Genomic DNA, 22,007 nt, shown 5'->3' with positions numbered 1-22,007 from the left:
GGCAGATAATATTTTAGGGGAGCAACTTAAACTGAAACAAAGTTTTTATTGGGCACCGTATGACCCTGAACATTTCATAAGTTATAAAAAAGTGAAAAACAAGCTCACAGCATATGTTCACCACCAAATCCCTGAAATTCAACAATATGCTAACAGACAAGAATGGGTAGAAGGCACATTAATTGAAGAGATAACTGAGGAAGAGAAAATGGAAAAAGCCATGAAAGAGCTTGAAAAAATGCTTGACCTGGACTCCTTTGGACAGGTATCCTTCAAACTACCCCAGCACAGAGGAGGTGATACATCTTTTGTCGGGACTTCTCAGCAGCCCACACAAAAAGCCATCACAGGGTCAGTAAAGGGCAAAGTGGTAATAGGTTCAGAATAGGATACAATGAAAGACTAGCTAGCTACATCAAAGGAACAAGGCCAAGGGCAGGTCCCCCCAGCACAAACAAAGGCCCCAGAAATCCCTATACTATAAACTCCTCTGAATGAGGAGAGAGGCAAGAAAAGGGACAAGTAAGAAGACACATCGATCAGCGGTCCTGAAGAGCAACTAGGGGAGAAAAGACAGAGATTGAATCCCCTATCAGAGGAGGAATTCATTCAAGAGATCACAGATAGTCCAAGGGAAGAAAGAGCAGTCATCCAGGACACATCTCCAGTCACAGAAACATTGGCCAATACACACAGGCAGGAGATTGGAAGACAACATAGCGTTGAATTTTGTTCTACCAAGTCACAAGGCAAGCAAGGCTCAGACATTAAGAGAACATTTACTGAAATAAAGGCAAAGAATGAGCCAATAAGAATTCAACTTTACAATCACTTGCTGAAGATGGCACCCACAAATCAGCAAAGGTTAATGTTAGCATATGACATTCAAGAAGGAAAAATGATCCTGAGTCACTTCAAGCCCAAAATGTTGCAGCCACAGTCAGCTGCTGATTACATCATGACCAATCTAGAAGTATTAGCCAAGGACATCCAGCCAATGGACCAAATTGAATTACATAAGCAAACCGGAGAAATGGTATACTCCACATTGGCAAATAAGGCATTGCTGGCCCACAAATTATAGAATTCTTTAAATAATACCTCTGCCCAATTAGAGTTGGAAAGGCTTCCTCTTTAGCTAAGGATAACAGAATTAAATCATTAGAAGAGATTATTATAGAGCTCGGACATGATCCCAAGGATCCCAAAGGCATCCAAGCATTAATAAAAGGAAGGAAGAAGATATTGGAGCTCTCAGGAAACAGCTTAAGCTGCCCATTACCATGCATCCCAAAACTACATAGATTGATGAACAAAAATCACAGGAAGATACAATGGACCTGCTGATGAAAATGAATGAAAGATTGGCAGAAATAGAGAAGGCATTGGAGGAAGCACTATAAGGAAAACAGGGAGAGTTGGCCTCTTAGCCATCACAAACAGCTCCAATAGTTACAACTCCTCCTCCTACAGTCACAACAGCAGTCCCTCCTACTATCCCAGTATCAAAAACACCAAGAACTTCAACAACAACAGCAACAGGCAATAGCACTACCATGACTACTGAGCAAAATATAAAGGCTATGGAGGATTTAAAACTCCAAGTTTCAGAATTAAAGGATGCCAAAGAGAAATTGACCAAGTTGGAAATCAGTTATGATAAATCCAAGATGACAGTGGCAGAAAAAACATGGGAGGTAAAAGCACTGGAAAATAAAGTAAAGGCATTGGAAAATGACCTCTTATTAGACAAGCCTTTGAGAGAAATCAGGAGCATTCTGTGGACCAATATTGGCGAATCCATCACTGATATGTGGAAATCAATATAGATAATTCATGAGCAGATTGATTTGGTAGCAGCAGCTCAAGAAGAATCCAAAGGGCCAGGGATTCATTCGGAAACATGCCCGAACAGGCCAATAGGCTAATACGTTTCTTGAACACCCACACCAAAGAAGATCTGGCAAAACTGGATATCAGGGACAGGACAGGCACTATTTTAATAATTAAAATGGTTCTGACCATGAGGAATTTCATACAAAATTTGGAAAGGAAGTGCCAGGAAATGCAAATGGAGATAAATGATTTCACACAGAAGTTTACAGCCTTGGAGGAAAATGGTCTGCCCAGTTTGTTAAATGATGACCATAGACTAATGGCACATGCAGCCTATGTTCATAGGTTAAATACATATGTGGATAGCCAAGCCACAACATCGACAAGTTCTGCAGGAGAGAAGGCACTCCCATTTGGACAGAGCCTGTATGACAATTTAGAAAATCTGTTTTTTATTGAACATGAAGTGAGGCATGTTTTCACATTCCATCCTACTTTCTTCAGGTACACGGATGCGGATGAAACTCTAATAAAAATGCGCAGACACCAATTACTAGATGACCAATGGTGGCAGAGTATGCTGGAAATTCTGTAGGCGGATTTCAAAGTTTTGTTTATTTTTCTAGAACATAACAAATTCCATAAAGTAAAGAAAGGAACAGATAAAACATCGTGTTGGGTAGCAGTTAATTAAAGCGCGGGAAAAAGCACCCAGGAAAGCACTGCCAACAGTGTGGAATTTCACTTATGTATCCATCGGCCGACTCATTGAGCAAGTAATCAATGCATCTCACCAACAAAATGGCTAGCACAACATTTCTTACTTCTGCATTCATTTCTCTCTGTTCCCAAGAGCATTTACTCCTTCTATAGAGTAGGTGAAAGAAGTTATTGCAAGATATTATCTCTTTGAGATATTTTGGAAACATTTTTGTACAAATACCTCCCCAATATAGGTATTAGGGGTTGGTGATATCATTCTGGAACTGCGTTGTAAATTTGAGAACTCTTCTGAATAAAAGATTGTTGGATTGCTCTGTTGCTGAACTTGCTGGTAGTGGAATTAATGGCAGAAGAATATGTTACAGAATTCTAGAATTACTTCATGGATCAATAAGTCTTTTCAACTCTTGTTTAACTGTTTCTATGTTTTATATATCATTTCTATATCATGTTCTAAATTACCGGAAAAAATAATAACCCAAAACTTGCTTAACTGTACTATGTGTTCAATTCCTATTATTTTATATGTTTTCTTCAGGACTAGCATAGGCAGGAATTCTTAACTGCTCTTGTTTCCCTAGTTCTTACACTTTGAATATAACCAAGGAATTCTTAACTGCTCCCTGGTAATATTCATACACATTCCCTCTGTCAACATGATGAAAGATTCTTAATTGCCTTTCATCCCCTGATTCCAGCTTGAAAGTTGTTCCATGATTAATTATCTAGCTCTGTGATTCCTCCTTTGTCAAAGAAACCATATCCAGCAGTTCACCTTCACTAAATCCATTAACCCAATGGTCTGAACTTCTCATACTTTGCAACCCTGTTCTATCGAATGTCACCATCCAAAAATCAAACAAATACTTGTACTTCATAACTATCCTAACATATAGCAAAACAAAGCTAAATCATAAAGAGAGAGCCCTCTTTAGCTACAGATTGGCTAGAATCAACATCTAAAAGATTGGTTAATGGTTATCTCGACTGTATTCCCTTTTTTCATAGCTTTTGGGGAACAACCTGAGTGATAACATCATTGGCGACTCCACTGGGGACCTGAATGACTGTTTGTTACTGCTGTCTATTTTCTAAAGCTACATATGGAGCCTGAAGTTAGCCAGGCAGCCTTTGAAACTGTTTTTGCTATGCAATTACAGGAGTAAATAAAAGTTTCTTCAGTCTATCTCCAGTCTAGCTTTAGGCTTTAAACAACTGTCTCAAAAATTTGATCAGTTTCCTTTTTTATTTCAAAATATCTTATGGAAAATTTAAAACTCTCACAATTCATAATTTCCTAGAAAGATATCTTCAAAAAATTTGCATTTTTCAAATACTTCCAGAAAATACCAAAAACAGATTTAGAAGTCGGCTCCAAAGAAGAAAACCCGTTACACTAGATCAAATCCAGATCCCAATCCTCCAACTATTTCTGAAAATACTAACTTGATCTCTAAGAACCTTAGAAGACAAAAAAGTCTAGAAAATTCTGCTGATTTAAACCTTGATACACTTCAGCAAAACCTTACCCAGTCTCCTCCCGGAAAAGCAGCAGTCCTTTCTACTGTTGCTGCAACTTCTTCTAGTTAACCATCATCACTTCAAAGCATCTTTTCCACTCCCCCATCCACTCCGTTTGTCTCAGCTGTTACCCCTGTGCTTCGAGCTATCCCATTTATACCTGCAAATATGGCAAACCGATATGCTCCCCTGCAGTTGCCTGGAAATCCAAGGGCTATGCCTCAAGATTATCAAAGCAAGATTACCTATTTTGATGGTACTGGCACCTACACAACACAACAACATACTAAGAAAATGATGGATTATTTTGAGAACTATGAAATTGACGATAATGATGTCAAAATGAAATTTTTTTTCCAAAGCCTAACAGGTGATGTAAGGACCTGGTTTAGGGCACTTGCTATAAACACAATCGCTGATCCAGATGCCCTTTATCAAACCTTTTGAACAGATGGGAAAAGAAGAAGGACCCATTACATATCCTATCTAAATATGAAAGCTTGAAAAGATGCCCACAAGAAACTGTCCAAGACTACTGTGCTAGATTCAATAATGTGTACAATGTTATTCCTCGGAACCTTAGACCTCCACCTGACTTAGCCTTGATCAAATTCCCTGATGGATTTGACTTTGACATGGCATATCAACTAAGGGAAAGAGCTCCTCCAAGCTTAGAAGACATGCAGAGCATAACTGTTAGTGTAGAGGCCAATATGATCTCTAAGAGAGCACGAGCTAGAACTAAAAGAAGGACTCCCTTCAAAGAAGAGCCTTCTGCATTTGAGCAAAAACTAGATGCAATTATCAAAGGAATGGATAGATTGGGTGATAGAGTGGAAACCATTGAAAGGAAATCTTCTTGGGAAGGTCAACCAAGTAACACCACAAGAAATCCAAACTTTAGGAAAAATCAAAATCCTAACACCGGGAAGGCTGGTCCTGACCAAAACATCAGACCTCCATTCCAAGAAAACTATGTTGAAGCTTCAACCTGTAGTGAGCCAACAGAGGATACTCAAATCAACCTAATGGATCTAAACATTGAGCAACAAATCTTTTTAACCCAGGATGACCAAGAGGCTCATACTTTCAACCAATTTCAAACCAAATCTAGAGAATCATTTGATTTCAGAGAGGGGTATGATGTAGCTATCTATGAGGTTCATAAACAATAAAAATGAGAAGTAGAACGATAGATGTTCCTGAACCCAGCAAGCTGAAAGATACCAAGTAGCCTAAAAAAGTAAAGGATAAAACTTCCCCTACAGAACTCCCTACTAAAACAAACCTCAACCCTGAAGAGCCCACGGTTGAGGACATATCAGATTCACAGCCATCAAACAATCAACCATCCACCTTCTTCCCTCTAAAAGAAAACGCAAACAGATCTCCTGAAATTGACTTCAAAGTAGATGCAGTTCATAACAGCACTCCTGATAGAGAAAAATCCATTGAAAACACAGCAGAAAAGGAAAAACTTGCTGCTCGGAATGCAAAAATCCAAGTGGAAAAACCTTTCAACCTAGAAACCGAAATAGGCAAGTTAAAATAGCCATTCCACTATCCGAATTGGCTAAACATGAGGTTTATAGAGAAGAAATCAGTTGGTCACTTCAAATATCAAAGAATAGAGACACAGTGAATGTCTTAGATGACCAACCAGAATTTATTTTTGGCCCTGAAGTAAATGGTAAAACAGTAGATAGAGGAGTCCCTCCATTCTATGTAAGCCTAAACATTCATGACAAAGTACTACATAATGCAATGTTTGATTCAGGAACTTCTCATAATCTAATGCCTAAGGCTGTGATGGAAGGATTGGACTTGGATATCACAAGACCATGTAAATTATTGTTTTCATTTGATTCTAGCCAAGTCAGGTGTCTAGGCCTAATCAGAGATTTGTGTGTATCTCTAGTACAATACCCTACCAAGACTATTTTAATGGATGTAGTGGTAACTGATATCCCACCAAAGTATGGAATGCTTTTGTCCAGATCTTGGGGTGTGAAGCTCCAAGGATCTTTGCAGCTAGACATGTCCTATGCCACCATTTCAGTCTTTGGCCAGCCAAAGAGACTGTACCGAGAAACTTTGATGAAATATGTGGTCAACAGTCAAGAGAAACCCCAAAATTTCCCCATTTATTCCATGCATTCTGATATGGATTCTTTCATCTTATACAATGCTAAAATGTGTCCCAAAACTGATCACAAGCTTCTAGAATCAGCACAAGAAAGAAGCATTAATGAAGAATCCACTGCTCAAGATCTAGTTGAAGTGATTGATGCAACAAACACACAAGGCAAACCATATGAGTTACAAAATCCAAATCTACACACTGAGCAAGTTTCCAAAACTCTTGATGCTAGTCGTAATCAAGAAATCATATGGTGCTTAGAATTTGATGGATCAGTAAATAAACTAGGAGCAGGGGCAGGGATTTGGGTACATAATATGCAAAATGATCATGTTGAAGGACATGCATACAAACTGAATTTTAGATGTACAAATAACATAGTTGAATATGAAGCCCTCCTGCTAGGACTCAAACCAATCAAAAGTCTAGGGGCAGCTAGGATTTCAATTTTGGGAGACTCTGATTTGATTATTCAACAGATGAAGAGAAACTTTGTTACAAAAGATCTCAGGCTAAGAGCTTATAGAGGGGCAGCAATCGAAATACTTAATACCTTTCTAGAATCACATCTCATCAAAATCTCAAGAAACCACAATTTACATGCTCACAATTTGGCAACATTTGCCAGCACTTGTAAGCTGCCATTTGAGCCTAACCATCATTTCACTACTGAAATTAAACACAGACCTGCTGTTCCAGACGATGTTAGAAATTGGCAGGTGTTTGACAATGACACACAAATTAACAATTTCCTGACTTTGAAAGAGGAATTTTCAAGCACAAACATAGATACAAGCACCATTTGTGAAGAACAGAAAATAGACAAAATAGAAACTAATATATCAGCTGAAACAACAAATCAGATTTTGCATCCAACAATCTTTACCAGAAAAAATTTACAAGAGCTTAAGAAAATGAACTTTGATGAAATTGCTGAGGGAGAGTTGGAAGTAATTGAGTTAAAGGATAATTTTTTTCCCACAGGCTTGACTCCTTTGGAAGATATTTTTTATTCAAATGATATTCCAAGAAAGCCAAAAATGCAGCCTTTGAATGCAGAAATTGAGGACTGTAATATAGGCACTGAACAGAAGCCTAAAATGATAAAACTATCCAAAGCCTTGCCTCCCGACCAAAAACTCAAATACATTGAACTGTTTAAAGAATTTCAAGATGTTTTTGTGTGGAGCTATGAAGACCTCAAGTCCTATGATACTTCTGTGATCCAGCATACAATACCTTTAAAAGAAAATCAAAAACCTTTTAAACAAAAACTTAGAAGGGTTAATCCTGTACTCCTTCCTCTCATCAAAAAGGAAGTCAAAAGAATGTACGAAGATGGAATAATTTCACCCATTGGATTTTTAGAATGGATCTCAAATCTAGTGCCCACTAGGAAGAAAATGGGAGAGATAAGACTGTGTGTAGACTTGAGAAATCTGAATGAAGCTTCTCTCAAAGACCACTACCCCTTACCCAACATGGATCACATTTTACAAAGGGTAGTGGGAGCTTCCAAAATTTCATTGTTAGATGGATTTTTAGGCTTAATCAGATCCTAGTTCACCCTGATGGTCAAGATAAAACTGCCTTTACAACGCCTTAGGGAACTTTCAAGTATGTAAAAATGCCTTTTGGTCTTAAGAATGCAGGGGCACCATTTCAACGAGCAATGGACATAGCCTTTGCAAAAGAGATCCATGATTTTCTGTTCATATATCTTGATGACCTCACTGCTTTTTCCAAATCAGATCAAGAACATTTAGAATACTTAAGACAGGTGTTCTTAATTTGCAGAAAGTATGGCATATCACTTAACCCAAGGAAATCATTGTTTTGCCTAGAAGAAGGCAAACTGTTAGGTCACATAATCTCAATAGATGGCATTAGAATTGACCCAGATAGAATACAAGCTATTCTCCAAGTGCCTCACCCGAGGAATATCAAAGAACTGCAAGCCTTCCTAGGAAAGATCAATTTTCTAAGAAGATTCATACCCAATTTGGCTGAACTGATAAGATTGTTGAACAACATGCTGAAGAAAGATTCCAAAGTAAAGTGGACAATAGAAGCTAAGCAAGCTTTTGAAAAAATCAAAATAGCTTTAACCAAAACACCGGTCCTCACAAGCCCGAGATTTGATAGAGATTTCATAATCTTTTTCTTTGCATATGAGCATACTATTGCTGCTATCTTATTGCACAAGGATTATCAAGGATGTGAGAAGCCCATCGCCTTTTTTAGCAAAGCACTTAGAGATGCACCTTTAAAATATCAGATCATGGAAAAACAAGTTTATGCCCTTGTAAAGGCCATCAAGGATTTCAGAGTTTATATCTTATACTCCCATGTAATAGCTTATGTCCCAAATGTTGTGGTCAAAGACATTCTAACTCAAGAGGGACTTGAAGGCAAGAGAGGCAAATGGATAGCTAACATTTTGGAATATGACATTGAAATCAATCCAACAAAGCTAATTAAAGGACAAGGATTAGCTAAATTGACGACCGAAACCAATTTTCAAGCCCTTGACATTAATGAACTGGATAACAAACAGGAGATGGTGACTCCACAGATCAATCAATCCTTTTTACAATCACCTTGGTATGCTAATATAGTCTATGTATTGTTAAACCCGCGGGCTCCTCTAGGGTTATCTAGAACTAAAAAGGGATTCTTGAAGATGAAAGCTTCAAAGTTTTGTATTCTAGATAATGTTTTATTTTGGAAGAATCATGAAGGCATTTCGCTAATTTCTTAACAAAGGATGAGACTGACGAAGTGCTTAAAGAATTTCATGTAGGGGACTGTGGTGGACATTTGTATTGGAAATCAACTGCTGATAAAATCTTAAGAGCTGGTTTTTATTGGCCTACCCTGTTTGCTGATGTAAAGAAATTTATAGTTTCTTGCCATAAATGTCAAATCTTTGAAGGCAAGAGAAAGCTTTTACCTTTACCCCTTAAGCCAATTTCCACCAAAAGACCTTTTTAACAATGGGGTTTAGATTTCATTGGGGAGATTCACCCTCCCTCTTCTAGCCAGCATAAGTGGATTTTAACTGCCACAGACTACTTCACCAAGTGGATAGAGGCCATCCCTTGTAAGCAAGCCAATGACTCAATCATCATGCAATTCCTAGAGACCAATATCCTATCTAGATTTGTCTGTCCGAAAAAGATAATAACTGACAATGCTGTTGCCTTTAAGTCCAAAAGAATGATCAATTTTTGCCACAAATACCACATTACCTTAGGCCATTCCACAGCCTATTACCCTCAAGGTAATGGTCTAGCTGAATCATCCAATAAAAGCTTGATTAATATCATTAAGAAAGTATTGGAGGAAAACAAGAAAAAATGGCATAAAAAGCTTGTCAATGCACTTTGGGCAGACAGGTTAAATACAAAAAGATCCATTGGAACTAGCCCCTATGAGTTGGTTTATGGCATGGAGGCAGTATTCCCTTCTTATTTGGGAATCCCTGTGATAAAATTGCTGCAAGAAATACAAGCACAACCCAATGACATTCAGAGGAGAATCAATCAAACAATTCATTTACAACAGACTAGAGAGGAAGTGTATCAAAGATCTCAGATTCTACAAAAGAAACTGAAGAAGATTTTTTACAGAAGGACAAAGGCAGAGGATTTTTTCATAGGAGACAAAGTACTGAAGTGGGTTTCCAGAAGGGAAGATAAAGGAAAACATGGGAAGTTTGACTTCCTATGGAAAGGACCTTTTGTTATTCACGTTGTATAAGGAAACAACACCTACTTTTTGAGAAGTCCGGGTGGTACAGAAGCAGAGGATGGGCCAGTCAATGGTCAGATGCTCAGGCATTATTTTGATCCACTTTGTTGAGATGACAGCACTGTAATTTGTACATAATAGTGTCTATTTTCTGTAGTTTATTACAACAATAAGATAGGGAATAAGATGTAGCAAATTTTGAGAAAAAAGAAAAGAATTGTGCCACCTTTTTGTATTACATTTTGAGTTTATCAGAAGAAGTGAAGAAGAAAACTTGGGAGCTATAAAAATGATGACAAATAGTCAGAAAAACTATCAAAGACAGGAATGTAATTATTCAAACCAGCTTACAAGAGGGGTGTATATGTTACAGAGATACAGTTTTGGTTATTTACAACAAAGAAAAAGTTCAGATTGCAACAAGAGTTCAATATAAGGCCATCTGACCTGCTGTTCTTAGCTTTTCACATGGAAAATCCATCCCCAAGTGGAGCCACTGTTAGGTTCCTATACCAATAGGTGTCATATTTCATGATTGACTGTTAAAGTGCCAAATATGATCATCCTTTCCATGATGCAAAGGTTCCATATTTTCAAAAAATCAAAAAACTTAAAAAATGAAAAGAGGGTATGCCCTAAAAGAAAAATCAAAGGGCAAAAAGAATGAATTGGTCAAGAAAGAAAGAAAATGAACCCCAAAGAAAAGACCAGGAAAGTGTGCTAGTCAAAATTCCACTACTATCCTATTTTTTGCAAAAAAGTTCAAATTGTGCAATTAGTGACTTCTGTCACACTTGATGGGTGGCCCAAAAGCTCAATCTTGGCCTCTCCATGTTTAAATTTCTTGTTTTAGAAATAGAGAATAAGGTCTGTCCAAATAGTTTAAGCTTGGCAGATAAGTAGTTAGGTAGAGAAGCAAGGGTGCTCAACAGTTAAATCTGAGCCCTTGGAAGAGATAAGGGTAGACTTATATAGGAGGGCAGTTAAAAGAAAACAAGAGAGAAAGGGTTTGCTAGTTCAAATGCGCCCAATCAAAAGGAAGAAAAAATGTTAGGTGTATTAGGCTAGGTAGGCAGTTTTGGTGTTGCTGAAGCAAGTTTTTGATCAATTTTGTCCTTTGAATATGATCTATCTCATGGATGGCATAAGTGATATAGCAAGGTGGCTGCAAAAATAGTTGAAGCATGACTAATTTCCCCCCTCATTTTTCCAAGAGCATTTACTAATTTCCCCCCAAGGACATTGAGATCTGCTCAGTGCTCTTAGCTTACTTCATTTTATGAGAAATACTAAGTAAAACTTTGTGTTTACTGGGCAAGGGAAGCCACATTTCTTGTGTAAAAATACTTTTGATCCATTCTACTAAGTTTTCCAAATCTATAACTTGGAGACCTTTCACTCCCCTAACCCTAAGTTTCACCTTTTACTTAGTGATTTTGGTCTGTAAATACTTCTCATTTAACCTATTAACACTATTATATAGCTCCTACATAATATTTCCCCTCCCATACTATGTAAAAATACATAAAAACCCCGAAATTCTTAGTATCCCGCCCCTGGCTCATGTATAGCCATATATTAATATTTAAGGGGGTCCAAGGTTTATCCGAAACCTTGCGGACAACCCTTCCCCATGCGCACATATAACATTGGGATTTGTTCAAGGTTTGGTTGAATAAATAACCGCGCCCGAACATTTAACCAAAGTTTCAATACATCGCCCGAACATCAGAAAACGTTAAAAATTAACGTGGGCCACCACACCATACACCTCCGCCAACTCCACCCATTCATCAAACGTCCGATCCGAGCTTTCCCATCGGATGATCCACGTCAATATCGGAACCCCTCCGATGACCGAACAATAGCCTTCGGGAAAACGACGGTTTTTCCACCGTACACAATCCACGTGTCGTCGCCTCGTTTTATTGTGTCCCCTCCGCCCAAAACTGTCGTTGTCGAAAAGTGGTGCGATAATACCATATGCCGCCACCCCTTCCCGCCGCTGGCGTGATCGCCCGCGTCAGCACCAACATCGGCTGCCACCTCACCACTGTATCATCCACCGTGTCTGCCACGTCACCACCAAGTCAGCTTCCGTAATCCTGCTACACGACAAAGATTACGTCATGCTGACATCACCCGACCAAAGCGCGCCAAAAACCTGCCAAAATCAAATTTTTGTGAACAAAGCGTAAAATGTTGTTTTTCATTTGTTTTTGTTTGTTTCTTCCGCGCAACCTCTGCATGGTTTTTTATGTTCAAAGCGGGCATTTCCACTACACATTCCACCACCCAGAGAAATTGACTCCACAGTGCTGCCCATCAGCTCGATCTGCCACCTACATTTTACACAGGGCGTCCATGAAATAGGTATTTACCCGAGTTCCGCTCCTAAACCCTATTTTTCTAAGTTTTCTCTGTAAAATTGCCTGAAGCACCCAAATTCGAAATAGAAACACAGTGCTACGTTCAAACTGCACGCTATAACCTCTGTTTTTATCCATTTTACCAAGGAATCCCTCAAATCCCGTCTCCCACTGCAAAATTTGCCCATTAAGCTAAATTCAAGGTCGCTTTGGCCTGCGATTTCCGCAGAAAAGACCCAAACTGTCATTTTACCTACTATTGTTACATAAAGCCCAAATTTCGGATTGAAAAATCACCAAAAATTGTATAATGGAGGCTCCAGTGGCCCTGAATGTTGCCCCCTTGAATGCACCACAAAAAGAATTGGAATGGTTGCCCCTTGCTGACAGAGATTTCCAAATTAATGATATGATTGGTGACAAGCCTCACCTTCAAGCTTTTTGTGAAATTAGGAATAGCTACCGCAACAATGTTGATGTCTATGGAATTTGGGAGTCCAACATACCCATCTACTACCTCCCCTTAATAAATGTGCTTCCTGATCTCATCCACTTATGTTGTGCCAATTATGACCCCACACAAGAGCAGTTATGGCTCCATCTGGGACTATCCTCTTCTATATTACCCCTAAATCCATAAATGAGATGCTGCACTTTAAGCCAACTCAACCTCTGTCTCCTCTCTCCATGGGATTCTTGCTTGACCAAGGTGCCAAATTGTGAGCCCCAACAACCTCCTCCTTATCTGTATTCTTGGTTCACTGAAGCAGGGAGATTCATTGTAGACATGATATACTACATCTTAGGATTCAAAACCAGTGAGTATATTGATGAGACTACCTTAGTGCTAATGTCCATATTTACTCTAGGACAACCCCCTGCTATCAAATATGATTTTGCCACCTTCATAGCCAATAAAATCCATGAGCAATTCATGAGCCTGGACAGAGAAAGAGTGTTCAAATATACATCATACATATATCATTTGCTGATGTATAATCAACCTGATAGTTTTCAAATTCCCCTCAGAAAATTGGATCTCAAAGAAGAAAGGAGGTCTGTGATATTCTGGACCTCAGTATTCCATGTAGTCCATAACTCTCCTTATACTTATTGTGAGTTCATTGACCTGTTCATACATCCGGCCACTTCTTTATTGATTACAACACCTCCTGCCAGGCTCTCTGCTAAAATGCAGAAAATTTTACATCTCTCAAAAGACTACAGTATAGGTGACTGGTACTTTTACCAGAATCACACAGACATCAGGATTTATGGCTGTGAATTATGCCCCTACAAGCTGCCAAAGTACGTACCTATGAGACTGTTTTCCTTGGAATACTTCAGGCAATTTATTAGTTCAGATTTGACTCACTTCTATGGTGCTAGGAGAAAAGCACAGCTCAAAATAAGAAATCAATTGGGCCCTTTTGTCTTCAATAAAAGGGAAGCCTGGGAAGAGACAAATAAGATTTTAGGGGAGCAACTTAAACTGAAACAAAGTTTTTATTGGGCACCATATGACCCTGAACATTTCATAAGTTATAGAAAAGTGAAAAACAAGCTTATAGCATATGTTCACCACCAAATCCCTGAAATTCAACAATACGCTAACCAACATGAATGGGTAGAAGGCACATTAATTGAAGAGATAACTGAGGAAGAGAAAATGGAAAAATCCATGTAAGAGCTTGAAAAAACGCTTGACCTGGACTCTTTTGGACAAGTATCCTTCAAACTGCCCCAACACACAAGAGGTGATACATCTTTTGCCGGGACTTCTCAATAGCCCACACAAAAAGCCAGCACAGGGTTAGAAAAAGGCAAAGAGGTAATAGGTTCAGAATAGCATACAATGACAGACCAGCGAGCTTCATCAAAGGAACAAGGCCAAGGGCAGGTCCCCCCAGCACAAACAAAGGCCCCAGAAATCCCTATACTACAAACTCCTCTGAATGAGGAGAGAGGCAAGAAAAGGGACATGCAAGAAGAGACACCGATCAGCGGTCCTGAAGAGAAACCAGGGGAGAAAAGGCAAAGATTGAATCTCCTATCAGAGGAGGAATTCATTCAAGATATCACAGACAGTCCAAGGGTAGAAAGAGCAGTCAGCCAGGACACATCTCCAGTCACATAAACATCGGCCAGTACACACAAGCAGGAGATTGGAAGACAACATAGCATGGAATTTTCTTCTACCAAGTCACAAGGCAAGCAAGGCTCATACATTAAGAGAACATTTACTGAAATAAAGGCAAAGAATGAGCCAATAAGAATTCAACTTTACAATCACTTGCTAAAGATCGCACCCACAAATCAACAAAGTTTAATGTCAACATATGACATTCAAGAAGGAAAAATGATCCTGAGTCACTTCAAGCCCAAAATGCTGCAGCCACAGTCAATTGTTGTTTACATCAGGACCAATCTAGAAGTATTGGCCAAGGACATCCAACCAATGAACCAGATTGAATTACATAAGCAAACCGAAGAAATGGTATACTCCACATTGGCAAATAAAGCATTGCTAGCCCACAAATTGTAGAATCCTTTAAATAATACCTTTGCCCAATTAGAGTTGGAAAAGGCTTCCTCTTTAGCTAAGGATAACAGAATCAAATCCTTAGAAGAGATTATTATAGAGCTGGGACATGATCCCAAGGATCCCAAAGGCATCCAAGCATTAATAAAAAAGAAGGAAGAAGATATTGCAGCTCTTAAGAAACAGCGCAAGCTGCCCATTACCATGCATCCCAAAACTACAGAGGTTGCTGAACAAAAATCACAGGAAGATACAATGGACTTGCTGATGAAAATGAATGAAAGATTGGCAGAAACAGAGAAGGCATTGGAGGAAGCACTACAAGGAAAACAGGGAGAGTTAGCCTCTCAGCCATCACAAATAGCTCCAATAGTTACAACTCCTCCTCCTACAGTGACAACAACAGTCCCTCCTACTGTCCCGGCATCAACAGCACTACCATGACTACTGAGCAACAGATAAAGGCTATGGAGGATTTAAAACTCCAAGTGTCAGAATTAAAGGATGCCAAAGAGCAATTGGCCAAGTTGGAAATCAGTTATGATAAATCCAAGATGACAGTGGCAGAAAAAACAAGGGAGGTAAAAGCACTGGAAAATAAAGTAAAGGCATTCGAAAATGACCTCTTATTATACAAGCCTCTGAGAGAAATCAGGAGCATTCTGTCAACCAATATTGGCCAATCCATCACTGATATGTGGAAATAAATACAGATAATTCATGAGCAGATTGATTTGGTAGCAACAGCTCAAGAAAAATCCAAAGGGCCAGGGATTCATTGGGAAACATGCCCGAACAGGCCAATAGGCTAATACATTTCTTGAACACCCACACCAAAGAAGATTTGGCAAAACCGGATATCAGGGACAGGACAAACACTATTTTAATAATTAAAAGGGTTCTGACCATGAGGAATTTCATACAAAATCTGGAAAGGAAGTGCTAGGAAATGCAAATGGAGATAAATGCTTTCACACAGAAGTTTACAGCCTTGGAGGAAAAGGGTCTGCCCAGTTTGTTAACTGATGACCATAGACTAATGACAAATGTAGCCTATGTTCACAAGTTAAATACATATGTGGATAGCCAAGACACAACATCATAGAGTTCTGCAGGAGAGAAGGCACTCCCATCTGGACAGAGCCTGTATGACAATTTAGAAAATCTGTTTTTTGTTGAACATGAAGTGAGGAATCTTTTCACATTCTAGCCTACTTTCTTCAGGTACACGGATGCTAATGAAACTCTAATAAAAATGCACAGACACCAATTACCAGATGACCAATGGTGGCAGAGTATGTTTGAAATTCTGTAGGCGGATTTCAAAGTTTTTTTATTTTTCCAAAACATAACAAATGCCATAAAGTAAATAAAGGAGCAGATAAAACATCGTGCTGGGTAGCAATTAATTAAAGCGCAGGAAAAAGCACCTAGGAAAGCACCGCCAACAGCACGGAATTTCACTAAAGTATCCATCGGCCGAATCACTGAACAAGTAATCAATGCATCTCACCAACAAAACGGCCAGCACAACATTTCTTACTTCTGCATTCATTTCTCTCTGTTCCCAAGAGCATTTACTCCTTCTATAGAGTAGGTGAAAGAAGTTATTGCAAGATATTATCTCTTTGAGATATTTTTGAAACATTTTTGTACAAATACCTCCCCAATCTAGGTATTAGGGGTTGGTGATATCATTCTGGAACTGCGCTGTAAATTTGAGAACTCTTCTGAATAAAAGATTGTTGGATTGCTCTGTTGCTGAACTTGTTGGTTGTGGAATTAATGGCAGAAGAATATGTTATAGAATTCTAGAATTACTTCATGGATCAATAAGTATTTTTAACTCTTGTTTAACTGTTTCTGTGTTTTATATATCATGTTCTAAATTACCATAAAAAAGAATAACCCAGAACTTGCTTAACTGTACTCTGTGTTCAATTCCTGTTATTTTATATGTTTTCTTCAGGACTAGCATAGGCAGGAATTCTTAACTGCTCTTGTTTCCCTAGTTCTTACACTTTGAATATAACCAAGGAATTCTTAACTGCTCCCTAGTAATATTCATACACATTCCCTCTGTCAACATGATGAAAGATTCTTAATTGCCTTTCATCCCCTGATTCCAGCTTGAAAGTTGTTCCATGATTAATTATCTAGCTCTCTAGTTCCTCCTTTGTCAAAGAAACCATATCCAGCAGTTCACCTTCACTGACTCCTTTAACCCAATGGTCTGAACTTCTCATACTTTGCAGCCCTGTTCTATCGAATGTCACCATCCAAAAATCAAACAAATACTTGTACTTCATAACTATCCTAACATATAGCAAAACAAAGCTAAATCATAAAGAGAGAGCCCTCTCTGGCTGCAAATTGGCTAGAATCTGCATCTAAAAGATTGGTTAGTGGTTACCTCAGCCATATTCCCTTTTTTCACAGCTTTTGGGGAACAACTTGAGCGATAACACATCATAATCACTGATTTGTCTTCATTTGTTTCACATTCATTTTCAATGTTAGATGCAAAAGGTAATTTAGTATGATATAATCCTTAAGTAATGTTGGGTCCCTATAATACTAGTGATTACCCCATTACTATTGTAGTTATACCCCTTATTTATATTGTTGTGCCCCTATTACCCCCATATTGTTATTTCTGTGCCCCATAGAATCCCTCTATTGTTATTTTTGTGGCTTTATATTATTACTGTTTGGTCGGCTGGATTATATTGTGACTCCTTAGACTCCTATATATAGAAAGGAGGTTTTGTCATTTGAATCATCAAAGAATTGTTCATTTATGTAATGTAAAGGAGGTTTCCCCCTCGAAGAGGCTGAATTCTAAGGCGTTGATCTATCTTTTCTTGAGCTGGTTTCATAACATTTGGTATCAGAGCTTTGGATTCTAGGGTTTCGCTGCTCCAAACAGGTCATCGTGGCATGTTTTCTATAACTTTTTTTCTGTGACGATTTAGAATTCAAAACAAAAACCCATTTGAGAAGAAATAGCACTGAACCTTGGGTCCAAATTTCAGATCATTTTGCGCTATATGTTCGGAGATATGATCTGCGGAAGTTGGTCTTTTTGCAGACTCCTGAATTACATTCTAAACAGGTGACCTGGGGAAAATTGTCATAACTTTCTCTCTGAAGATCAGATTGAAATTTCGTAATAAGGAATACAAAGAGAATGGATTGCAGTTTCGTGTAGGCAATTTTCAGATCCATAGGTCGAAACAGTGACTTGTGGCACGCCGTACAAGTTTGCTCTACTGAATTAGTCTAAAATCAAGTCACTGTGGGAGATTTCGCATAACTCTTCCTTGGAGAATCCAATTTGGGTCAGACTTGTGGCATTGGAAAGAGGACACAAAAGGCTACTACAGTTTGCAATTTCAGAACTGGATGATCCAAAATTACAGAGATACATTAGATTCAATATTAGGCTTCTACAAAGGGAAAAAAGGTGTGTATTTTTTTTAAATTTTTGCGTAAGCTTGGTTTGAAGGAATTCAAAGGGCATAGTAAAGCATTATTATCGGTAAATGATGCCCTGAGGAAAGAAAATGCAAACACCGAGTAAGGAACCTGAAAGCTCTAGCATGACTCATGAAGATGAGGAACAAATGCTACATGATATATCAAAATTACAAGAACAAGTGCAACAAATGTCACGCTCACAAAAGCTAACTGAAGCTAAGATAAATGGCGTGGAATCTAAGATAAAGGGCATGGAAGCTAATATGGATGATTCGAACACAGATTTGAAGAGAGACATGTTATATTTGAAGACAGATTTGAAGACAGACATGGACGAATTGAAGATAAATATGAATAAGTTGCTACAAGAAATGGGCACTAAGGATGAAAGGGTAATAAAGGAATCTCATGATGAGAATAAAAGAAATGTTAATCATGATTCCATAGATGCTAATGTTGGATCGAAGACTCACCATATTCCAAAAATCGATATGAGGAAGTTTGATGGCAAGGATCCTGCCACATGGATATTACAGATGGAGCAATTCTTTGATCTCAACAATGTGCAAAACACACAAAAGGTACGTATGGCAACTGTATATTTGGAACCAAATCAGTTTGTATGGTATCAATGGCTTTGCTCTCGTAAACAATTTATCACTTGGGCAATTTTTATGGAAGAATTGATAGCACATTATGAGGATACAAAAAGCAACACTTTTTTTAGCCAATTGATAAGTCTCAAACAAAAGGGTTCAATAATGGAGCACATTGAGGGGTTCCAAAAATTGAACATAGGTAAAAGATATTCCAGAGGAGCATAGGGTTGATGTGTTCATAGGGTATTTAAAGGATAATATCCAACATGATGTTCGCCTTTGGGAACCTGATTCATTAGAGAAGGCATTCAGGTTAGCAAGAAAAATGGAAAGCAAAATTATGGCAACCAGGAAGCATACCACTCACAACTATAAAGATGGAAGTGTTGTTGCCTCTAGTCTTCCACAACCTATAAGGTTGACACCACAACAATTGGAAGAAAAAATAGCAAAAGGGCTTTGTTACAGTTGTGATAGAAAATACACTAAAGGTCATAAGTGTGCTGAGAAGAAATTATTCTACATAGATTGTGAAGAGGAAGAAGAAAAGGAGCAAGAAAGGTTAAAAGAAGAGGATATACTCCAAGAACAAAGCCTAGATGAAGAACAATTAAATCCGGCCATATCTTGTAATGCATTGGCGGGAATTACCACTCCTCAAACCATAAAGATAGAAGGACAAATCAAGAAGAAAAAGGTAATAGTGTTGATTGATTCAGGAAGCACCCACAATTTTATTCATTGTAGGGTAGCAAAAGAATTGAATTGCTTCCTATATCCAGCACCAGAGTGTCAAGTGATGATTGCAAATGGAGGAACAATAAATTGATCTGGAAGGTGCCATAATATTAAGCTATCCATGGGAGAATATGTATTGACTAGCCCAATGCTTTCCATTCCAATGGGAGGTGCTAATATTGTACTAGGAGTCCAATGGCTACAATCCTTGGGTACGATAGCTTTTAATTTTCAAGATCTTTTCATCAAATTTTCTATGGAAGGAAAGGAAGTTGAATTAAGGGGTATTGCAGGGAAACCAGGAAAGATAATCAGATCTAATGGTATGACAAATCTTGTAAAAAAGGAGCAAAGAGGTGTAATTGCACAATTATGTTCGCTAGATGTTTCCACATCAGAATCATCTATTTCTCCAGATCTCCAAAAAGTCCTGGACAATCATTCCAAGGTATTTGAGACTCCCAAAGGTCTCCCACCTATGTGTGATCATGATCATGCTATTCATCTGATTCCAGGAAGTGTTCCTCCAAACATCAGGCCGTATAGATATCCCTATGTCCAAAAAAGTGAAATTGAATGTATGGTTGCAGAAATGCTAGAGGCTGGTATAATTCAACCGAGTCAAAGTTCTTTCTTTGCTCCAGTAGTATTGGTGCACAAGAAGGATGGATCATGGCGCATGTGTCCGGATTATAGGGAGCTCAACAAGCTCACTATTAAAGATAAGTTCTCCATTCCTGTCATTGATGAATTACTGGATGAATTGCATGTAGCAATTTACTTCACCAAGTTGGATCTTCGTTCGTGATATCATCAAATCAGAATGAACATTGAAGACATTCTGAAAATAGCATTTAGAACTCATGAGGGTCATTATGAAATTTTGGTCATGCCTTTTGGCCTTACTAATGCACCTTCAACATTTCAAGGTTTGATGAATTCAATTTTCAAACCATTCCTTAGAAAATTTGTGTTAGTATTTTTTGATGATATACTAATCTACAGCAAGTCTTGGAAGGATCATGTTGAACATGTTGACAGGGTGCTACAACTATTGGAGGAGAAACAATTATATGCAAAAAGATCCAAATGTTTCTTTGGAGTCCAGGAGGTGGAATATTTGGGTCATATTGTATCTCATGAAGGAGTTAAGGTAGACCCTAGCAAAATTAAAGCCATTAAGGAATGGAAAATCCCCACATCCATAAAGCATCTGCGAGGATTTCTTGGATTGACAGGGTATTATCGCAAGTTTGTTAAGAATTATGGGAGAATAACAACACCTCTAACAACATTATTGAAGAAAGATGCATTTTCATGGACTCCGGAAGCAACAAAGGCCTTTGAACATCTTAAAGAGGCAATGTGCCAAGCACCGGTCTTAGCTACACCGGACTTCACAAAAACCTTTATTATGGAATGTGATGCTTCAGGAAATGGAATTGGTGCTGTTCTAATGCAAGATGAAAGACCCATTGCTTTTGAAAGTCGTCCAATCAAGGGAAAGTTTTTAAGCAAAGCTATTTATGAGAAGGAAATGTTGGCAATACTCCATGCACTTAAGAAATGCGACCCTACCTAATGGGAAGACACTTCAAGGTAAAAACGGATCATGATAGCCTTAAATACTTTTTAGAACAAAGATTATCCTCTGAAGAGAAACAAAAGTGGGTCACAAAGATGTTGGGTTATGACTTTGAAATCATCTACAAAAAAGGGAAGCAAAATGTGGTGGCAGATGCACTCTCAAAAAAGGATGAGGATGTGGAAGCATTGTTGTGCGCCATTTCTATTATCCAACCAGATTGGATAAATGAAGCAAGGGAGGAATGGAAGAATGACGAAGAAGTGTGGGCACTTATTCGAAAGCTACAACAAGATTCCAGTACGTCTGATACATTTAGCTGGAAAAGTGATTCATTATGGTACAAAGATCGCTTATACCTCTGTAAGAATTCCCAGCTAAAACAAAAGATTCTTATGGAATTGCACACTTCTCCCTTAGGAGGGCACTCAGGATTTTTAAAAACTTACCACAGGGTTAAGAAGGATTTTTTTTGGGATGGCCTTAAATCAGATATTCAAAAGTTTGTGGCGGAATGTTTGGTTTTCCAACAAAATAAAGTTGAAACAATTAAGACACCTGGTCTACTACAACCTTTATCCATTCCAAGCCAACGTTGGGAGGAGGTTTCAATGGATTTCATCACAGGTTTACCCAAGTCTGAGGGAAAAAGTGTCATCATGGTGGTAGTTGATAGACTTACCAAGTATGCACACTTTTGTGCATTAACACATCCATTTAA

This window comes from Pinus tabuliformis, chromosome X (assembly GCF_031772625.1).
Source record: "Pinus tabuliformis cultivar Carrire ecotype Pingquan chromosome X, CPIR1, whole genome shotgun sequence".
Classification (NCBI taxonomy): Eukaryota; Viridiplantae; Streptophyta; class Pinopsida; order Pinales; family Pinaceae; genus Pinus; species Pinus tabuliformis.
Note: the sequence above shows the minus strand (reverse complement) of the source record.